We start from the raw sequence: 9,174 nt of genomic DNA, 5'->3' as shown, positions 1-9,174 counted from the left end.
GAGTGCCACTGAAAATCAGCTTGCGTGCCGCTTTCGGCACGCGTGCCATAGGTTGCCTACCCCTGGGCTAAACTTTGCTCTTAGTTGTAAACACACACACACTTACACGTGTGAGCATACACATTACATATCTATGCATACACTCAGTTCCATACATGTGTAATCACAAAGAGCCTATGTAACTGAAAGCAGAGTTTGGAACCATAGCAAAACCTACTGTCCTGCAAGATGAAAAAAATGGAGTAAAATAATGCGTTACGCAGGAAGCATAATGGAATGCTAAACTGTACTATACTTGTCAGCCACTAGGAGGTGCTGAGTGTAATACACCTTATTTAAACTAACCTCAGCCATACCAGTGGAACAGTAAAGGATCTTATCCTGAACACATCTGGGGTATATCTTGCTCAGAATTAAGCAGCTACCCAGTCCCCTGCTCCCGAGCACCCACGTTCCTCCTCTGGGCCATGCCTTCTCAGCACCCGTGGTGCCCCCTCCGCCCCCCAAGTTTTAGGGGGACAGGTCATGGGCCATGAATTTTTGTTTACTGCCCGTGACCTGTCTGTGACTTTTACTAAAAATACCCATGACTAAAACGTAGCCTTATTGATCGCCATTAAAGTCAATACGAGTCTCCCTTAATTTGAATTTAAATGACTATCAGTCTCTCAACATTATCATCAATTAGGGGTAGAATGGAAACATTCTTGTACCGCTATTCATTTTAATTCCTTCTTGTATTCCTTACCGAGATAGGCCCAAGATGCAGAAGGAATTGGGATCCAAACTTCCCCCAACTTTGGGGGTGCCAGGTTTTGGTCTGGGTCCGTCTCAAACTGTATGTCATTTTTTTCTGTTGGGTTTATCTTTTATTTTGACTGTGGAGGCCCTTTTACAAACAATCAAACTGAGCACAACTGTGCGGCACGGCCTAAGCTAAGTGAACCGGCTGCCAGGTACAGTTTAGTCACAGCCTCAGTCAGATGAATAACTTGAAAGCATCAGAAATATTGTTTATCCACCGAAAGCAGGGAGGGGCAGCTCAGAGAGCCTTCCTTCTTATTCCTGTAGGGTTCCATTGGCAATAGCTGTAGTGACCTTGGCAAGCCAGTCCCACTTGCCAAGATCTGGATCAGGGCCCAAAAATTAAGATGCGGAGGTTCTAAGGCCAACAGCAGCACATGGGAGTGAATGATAAGTGGCTCAAATGCCACAGCTTAGAAAGCTACAAGCTGGTGCATAATAGTGTTGGATTTACTCTTTTCACATGTACAGTGCATCAAGAAATTGATGTCGATACTGAGGCGGGGGGCTAGAGAATTTGACCTGTGCAATGATTGATGTGTCATCATTACTCCATCAAATCTGACATGCAGTACGCATAAGAGTGCGGTGCGGGTAGCAGGTGCTGTAGGCTGTGTTTGCTGTGCTGGATTATTGACTATGATTTTGACCTGATATTTGTAGTATTTTAGATTAAAAAAATAACCAAAATGTACTTTGATGAAGTTAAAGTATTAAAGCCACCATGCTCCCACCTGACTACGAGAGGTTTGCTAAAGTTCAGACGATAGGCAGATACTGGTATTTGCCAGCAAGACGGACTAAAATAAAGCCTTGGCATGTGGGGGCTGTTATAACCCTCCCGTGCCTCAGTGAGGAGGATCATCTAGGAAAGGGTTCTCAGACCTTTTTCATAGAGAGATCATCTCATGGACACTTCCCCTCCCCTCATGAAAACACAGACCACCTCTTATCTATGATATTTATATGGCCACCATTACCATAGGAGTATCTGAGTAGTCTTTAAAGTGCATAACCTCACAACACCACTGTGAGGTAGGGAAGTGCTATTATCCCTATGGGAAACTGAGGCACAGAGAACAAAGTGACTTGTCTAAGGTCATTCAAGCAGGCTGTGGTGGACCAGGGAATTGAACTTAGGTATCCCATGTTACAGCCCTAACCACTGCACCATCCTTCCTCTCTTCTCATTTGCACTTACATAAGCTCCCTGTGGCAAGTACCACCATTGCTTACATGGAAAATTATTCAGTATACATTTAGCTTCTTTTAATGCAAGTTAGTAGTTAGAGCAAAGATGACAGCCAGAAGTGCATCTCATCTGCTGTCTCTGCATGGACCACTAGCAAGTCTCTGGAGACCTGAGTTTGGAACTTTTGATCTGGTATATTACCATTAAATTTGAAACCTTGGAAATTAAAATGGATTGGGGAGAGCTGTTCCTGCATTTTGGAGGTGATGCTCAACCTCACTTACTAACCTGTCTACTGCCAAATACTACAGCAAAACCGAGGTTATGATGCTGCTGCTGGATGTCAATGTCAAATAAATGTAAATGTAGAACAAGGGCATTTCCTTGTGCCATAAAATATTACCTGCTCTCTCATGACTTTTCATTAAATATTAGCAATATCTGATATTCGTATGAGGTGACTGCTTTATTCATTAAAAATTCTGGACAGTTCTGTGCAGCAAAAAGCCAGATGGCACTAGCAACCTGAGGTCATTTTGATTTCAACATGTCTTTCATGTTACTATGCCAGACCTGTGTTACTGTACCAGATTTCTCATCCATACTTTGTAGCTGGGTTTAATTTATCTAGATGAGCCAGAATGCAGCATTTTTTCTTAGCTTTTAAGATGATCTTTCAATACCATAGTTTAAAAGCATTAGTATCGTCATAACTAAAATGGACCTTTTTGGATGTCAAACTTTTACACATCAGTTCTTTTACTGCAGCCACACCATAGCATACTTCAGAACTTCACCTCAGCATCTGAACTACAGATTTCAATTTACATTACTCTCACACACCAAAGACTGATTCCCTAATAACTGAGCATTGTTAACTGTCTATTGTTTGAGGTAAAGAATGAAAAAGAGTCTAAAATAAATCCATATATTGTACCTAATGACAATTTGCAGTGAAGCAAATACCCTTAATGACCAAATGAAAGTTCTTGTGATAAAAAGTAGACAGGTCCCACTCTTTGGCTGTTAATTCTTATTTCACACTTTTTTATCTGTTGACTTTTTCAATTTTCTGAGCAAAATGAGAAAATGAAATCTCTTTGCTTCATGCTCAGAAACAGAAGCAGTCTTACTTAGCAGAAAAGAGTTTTGTATCTAACCTTGTGTAATTCATACTGTCTGCCTCTCACAGGTATGGGGGGAGAACAGACCCAGATATTGAATGTGGTTTTCCAGCTAATCAAAAGCTAAAATGTGATAAAACAGTTGCATCAGAAAGTGGGGTGGAAAGTATCTCAAGGAGAAGCTGAAAGAAGAGTTTTTTTGAAAATAAAATTATGATGTATCTTCTGACAAAAAATCATATCATTATGTTTTTGAGCTTGGAAAACTGAAAAATAGCTTAATTTAATAGCTTGGTACTTAGAGCCACTGAATGTGAATGAAGATTAATGCTCAGTCATGTTGAAAAGAACTTGGTTTGCAGTTACATGTTACAGATATTTTAAATTAGCATATAGAGCACGCACAGTCAATTCATTTCCTCTGGGTTTGTCCACACTAGGAGTTAATTAATTTCCAATTAAGTAAAGGTAGTTAACACATTTGTAAAGGCTAGTCTGTACACTTCGCAATGTTAATTACATTAAGTTAACTAGGAATCAATTCATTTGAGGTAAAAAGGTCTAGTTTAGACATATCAGAGATACACCAAAGATACACCAGTGATTATGTCTTCTCTGAAAATATCTGCTCAATGTGCCGTGACGGTCAAAAAAACGAACACAATATGAGGAACCATTAGGAAAAGAATAGCTAATAAGACAGAAAACATCATTATGCCGCTAAATAAATCCACGGGATGCCCACAACTTGAACACCGCATGCAATTCTGGTTACCCCATCTCAAAAAAGATATATTAGAATTGGAAAAAGTACAGAGAAGGGCAATAAAATAATTAGGGGTATGGAACAGCTTCCACATCAAGAGAGATTAAAAAGACTAGGACTGTTCATTTTAGAAAAGAGATGACTAAGAGATGATATGATAGAGATCTATAAAATCATGAACAATATGGAGAAAATGAATAGGGAAGTGTTAGTTACAAGATTTAACACAAGAACCTGGGGTCACCCAATGAAATTAATAGGCAGCAGGTTTAAAACAAACATAACGAAATACTCCTTCATGCAATGCACAGTCAACCTGTGGAACCTGTTGCCAAGGGATGTTGTGAAGGCCAAAACTATAACAAGGTTCCAAAAAGAATTAGTTAAGTTCATGGAGTACAGGTCTATCAATGGCTGTTAGCCAGGATTATCAGGGATGCAACCCCATGCTCTTGGTGTCTTAAACCTCTAACTGGGCACAGGGAGTTTTTACCTCCGTATAGCTAGTCAGGGTCAAACCTGGGTGGGGGATGTAGGGTTGACCTTGGCCATGTCTACACTAGTGGGAATACAGCAGCATAGCTGCAGCATATCACTGTAGTGTAGGCACTATTTCCCAACAGAAGGGGGTTTTTCCATTGCTGTAGGAACACTACCTGAGTGACAGTAGCTAGCATTCTTCTGTTAACCTTGCTCTGTCTACCCAGGGGTTAGGTTGGTATCTACAGCATACATGTGGATTTTTCACATGCCATAGCTATGTCAACCTATGTTTTAAGCACAGACCATCCTTGAGTAGCTACAGTGAGGTTAAAAACTACCTTGTCTCCACTAGGATTTTACATAGAGTAGCCATCTCAGTGCCAGTAGACAGTGTGGCCTAGTAGACAGAGCACTGGACTGGGACACAGGGAATCTGGTTCTGTTCCTGGCTCTGCCACTGGCCTGATGTGTGACCTCAGTTTCCCCATCTATAAAAGGGGATAGCGATACTGACCTCCTTTGTAAAGCACTTTAAAATCTACTGATGAAAAATGCTACACAAGAGCTAGATATTATTATCTTGATGTCAAAATACACCTTTTGTCGTGAAGACCTGGGGCCAGATTTCTAAACAGTTAGGCACCTAAATAGGCTCTCAATGAGGTGAGAGGACTTTTTAGTAGGGCTATGTAACATCAGGAGCAACACGTTTATCAGCTGACTACTTTGTGTCTTCTCTACAGGCTCAGCAGCTCCTTTTTCTTATGACTACAGTCCCCTTTAATTTCATAGTTCAACTGGTAGTCAGTGCAACAGCTCATTCCGTTATGTACAGTGCCGCAGTTTATTAAAGTTAATGGTATTAGATCCTCTGCTAATGATAGTGCAGATGGATACGTGCATGCTGGGATGGACACATCATGGTTGTCATTATTAGTTGCCATTGAAGAACCAGAGGCTGGAATGAAAATATATAGCCTTACTGGCATGAATCCACTTGATCTTACCTAATTTTCAGATTTGAGCGGGTCTGAGCCTGCTTAGCAGTTGAATGATGAACTGCTTGAGAATACTGGCTTTCTAAGCTTGTTAATCTTCTGTAATAGGAATCTTCTTAAAGATATTGGGTCAGATTCTTCCTTACCTTGCACAACATGCAGTCATTTCCACCTGTGTAAAGTGGTTTGCAATCAGAACGCTAGTGCTTTGCTCATATGTCAATGACACACAAGTACAAGGCCATGGAGAATCAGGCCCATTGTTTGGAAAGATTGTATACACTTGATACCCAGGCTGAGGTTTTGCTTCTGTTCTGCAAAGTATTTCAACTCCTGCAGAAAGATCATAATCCCACTCTGCATTTGTTCTGTATTGTATGATGGCACATTTAGGTCTTTGAATGGAGCCATGTACCTTTATGGGGCCACACACATGATCATAATGATAATGTTCCGCAGGTCTATTGAGGAGACAGGGCTTGGGGGCCTATTAGGTTCCTGTTATCTTATTGCTGAGAGCTTTGGTGAATAGAACAACAAAGCCACTAACCTGCAGCTGTCTAGTGATAAGATATAATCTGGTCAGTTCTTATATAAGTTAGTAATTATGGTTGAGCTAGGTCAGTACTTGAATGGAAAACAGGCAGCCGTGGAATCTTTTGTTTTCCACTCATATTCTCTCCTTGGTCCCACCATGGCAAGTGACTCACTCTCTTAGTAGCTTGAGTTTCAGGGGCACTCAGGCTCCAACCACCCTCTCTCCTGGTGAGCTGGCTACCTCCAGCTTGAAGTCCTGTTACCCCTAACCTGACTCCGCACCACACCCCAGAATTTCTAGTTCGCGGTAACACTTGAGCTATGAATGCAGTGAAGACATACCCGTAGATCCTGAAGAACATTTCAGATGGCAAGTCACTAAGGGCATAATGGTACCACCACTGTAGCTGAAGGTGTAATTTCCATCTTGGGTAGATGTACAGGTGATAACTTTGATTGAGCTAGTGTGCTAAAAACAGCAATGTGGGTGGCACCTCAGGCTAGCTGGCCTGAGTACAACCCACCTGGAACTCTAGGTATGTATTCAGGGCCACTAGCCCTGAAATTACACCTCCAGCTGCAGTGTAGACCTTAATATTGCTGCCTAGACACATTAGTGAGAGATGCCTTAGAAATCTTAATAGAAGCGAAGCATTGAAGTCAGGAAATCTAAGTAGGTACTGTGGGATTATTAAACATTCTGCTTTTTTTGATTTTTACATTTAAATATTTTTGCTCTTCAGTGAATAGGTGGCCTGGGATCATATTGACAGAAGAACACTGAATTCAGAGAAACTGCAGCAGAAGCAAAACATGAAGGCCTGTACTGCAGACAGAAAGCTGTTAGCTTTTAGGCTCCAACAATGGACCATATTTGAAATTGCTCATGTTTCCTGAGTTTGTGTGTATTGGCATATGGGAGGGGGAGGGGGAGTCTTTGGGTGGAGTACAATACAGGGTGTTGGCCCTCTCCACTGCTGGAAGATCTCTGAGGAAAACCAAAGTTATGTCAACTACCTTTGGAAAACAGGCGCAAAAATGGTTTCACCCTGTCTCTGTAAAGATTAATTTCAGTGGTGTGATTTTTTTTAAAGTCTCTACATATCTGTAGAGCTCAGTATGGCTTAAGAAACAGAAACCACTGCCAAATTGAAAAGCCTACATACAAATATTTAAAATGGGTCTCTAATCAAGGTCAACAAGGAAAATGGGGCCACACTGAAATTAATTAATCACTGGGTGGGGGGAAAAGGTTTTAATCTGGGTACCTATTTTACTAATTTTTGCACTCAGGATTTTGCAATGAACCTAAAAAGCATCTGTGGTTGAAATGTTTTTGGGAATAAGTAAATGGACCAAATATTATGCACCTCCATTTGAACTTAGGTCTTTGTTTAATAAAGGAGATAATTTTAGATCCCTGAACTTGAAAAGATTATTACAGAAGCACAAATGTCATTAATGCCAAGGGGACTAATGCTGGGCATCAAAAGAGAGTGGGAGAAGAAAGGGGCTTGGTTGAACCAGTCTCTCTGCTAAGCAATTTACATACTGAAATGTGAGGGGAAACAGATGTAGTTAAATGTTATTCTGCTTTTAAAATGTGCATCTTTGGGTCCTGCCAACAGACTTGTTTTCCACTTGACTGTTCAGGAATTGGCCCCTAAGTCTATCATGAAACTAAAGAAATTAACCAAAGTACAGAAAGAGCACTGCTCCTACCCTACATTATTCACTGTCTTGAGCCTATGCCCAACCATATTTACTGCAGTATATATTTCAGCCAGTAAATTCCCTCTGTGCACTGTAGAATTCCAGAGTCAGTGGGGTCCCTGGTAAACAAGAGAAACAAAATTGGAATTCAAGCTGTGAGGAAGCCTGTTTGGAGCTGCAGCTGTTTATTTATTTAAAAGAAAAACCTCCTATTCAAGATGGACTGTGATTCCATATATCTTGACACCACAGGCTCCCCCATCCTATTCCCCTTTCTCTGGCTGTCTACTTAGCTTGGCTACCCAGCGATGATGCAACAGGCTCATTTCATGCTTTTGCTACTTTAACACCTTCCTCTCCCTTGCTTTGTTCTTTTATCCATCAAAAATGATAACATCCCCAAATCTTCCACCGCTGCTGCTGCTGATACTGCCTTCTTTGGATCTCCTCAATGAGTTTCTCTTGTCTTTTGCCAATTAAGTTCAAGCTTCTCATCTTCTTCTTCAAGGCACTTCACAACTCAATAGGCACCTGAGTTCAGGGTGACTGAATAGAAGGACTTCGTGTTCACATACGGAACCTGCCACTCCTTCTAAATATTACTTGAACCATGACACCAGTAGGGATTGTAGGTACTCAGCACCACACAGGCCCTTTCAGTCAGGAAAGCACAAGCTTTTCTCGCTAAATTATATGGATTGGTTTGCCTTTTACGTATGTGGATCACTATCCACTCCTTTCAGAGTAGCAGCCGTGTTAGTCTGTATCCGCAAAAAGAACAGGAGTACTTGTGGCACCTTAGAGACTAACAAATTTATTAGAGCATAAGCTTTCGTGGACTACAGCCCACTTCTTCGGATGTATATAGAGTGAAACATATATTGAGGAGAATATATGTTTCTCAATATATAATATATAATATATAATATGCTCCTCAATATATGTTTCACTCTATATGCATCCGAAGAAGTGGCCTGTAGTCCACGAAAGCTTATGCTCTAATAAATTTGTTAGTGTCTAAGGTGCCACAAGTACTCCTGTTATTTATCCACTCCTTGTATTTAATAATGGATTCATTATTCTACGTCCATTGCCAATGATTAAGGACACAGGGCTCTAATACAGAAGGATCATCAATGATGTCCAAAAAGCACTGCACTTTGCTTGCAGGCACAATCTAAACCATTATGAGACTGACTGAAAGTGCTTTGGGAGTGTCTTCTGCAAAGTCTGCAGACAGCTTGGAGAGCGGTGGCTGCATCTTTCCTTGAAACACTTCAACAGCACTGTCCCTATTTGAGTAAGGAAGCACCGAACAGACTAATTAGCGATTAATGTGACCTCCCTGGCCCAGCGGTATGTAGGAACCGAACTCCTTCAGGGGCTAGGGCACTCGCTGAGTCTGTTCTGGGCTCCATTGCTGTGTGACCCTGAGCAAGTCACTCTGAGTATCTACATAGCAGCTGGGAAGTATGATTCCCAGCTCGGGTAGATGTACACAGGCTAGCTCTGCTTGAGCTGGCATGCTAAAGATAGAGGTGCGCCCACAGCGGCATA

This window comes from Trachemys scripta, chromosome 9, assembly GCF_013100865.1.
Source record: "Trachemys scripta elegans isolate TJP31775 chromosome 9, CAS_Tse_1.0, whole genome shotgun sequence".
Taxonomy (NCBI): Eukaryota; Metazoa; Chordata; order Testudines; family Emydidae; genus Trachemys; species Trachemys scripta.
The sequence above is the reverse complement of the archived record's forward strand: the minus strand, read 5'-3'. Positions refer to the sequence as shown.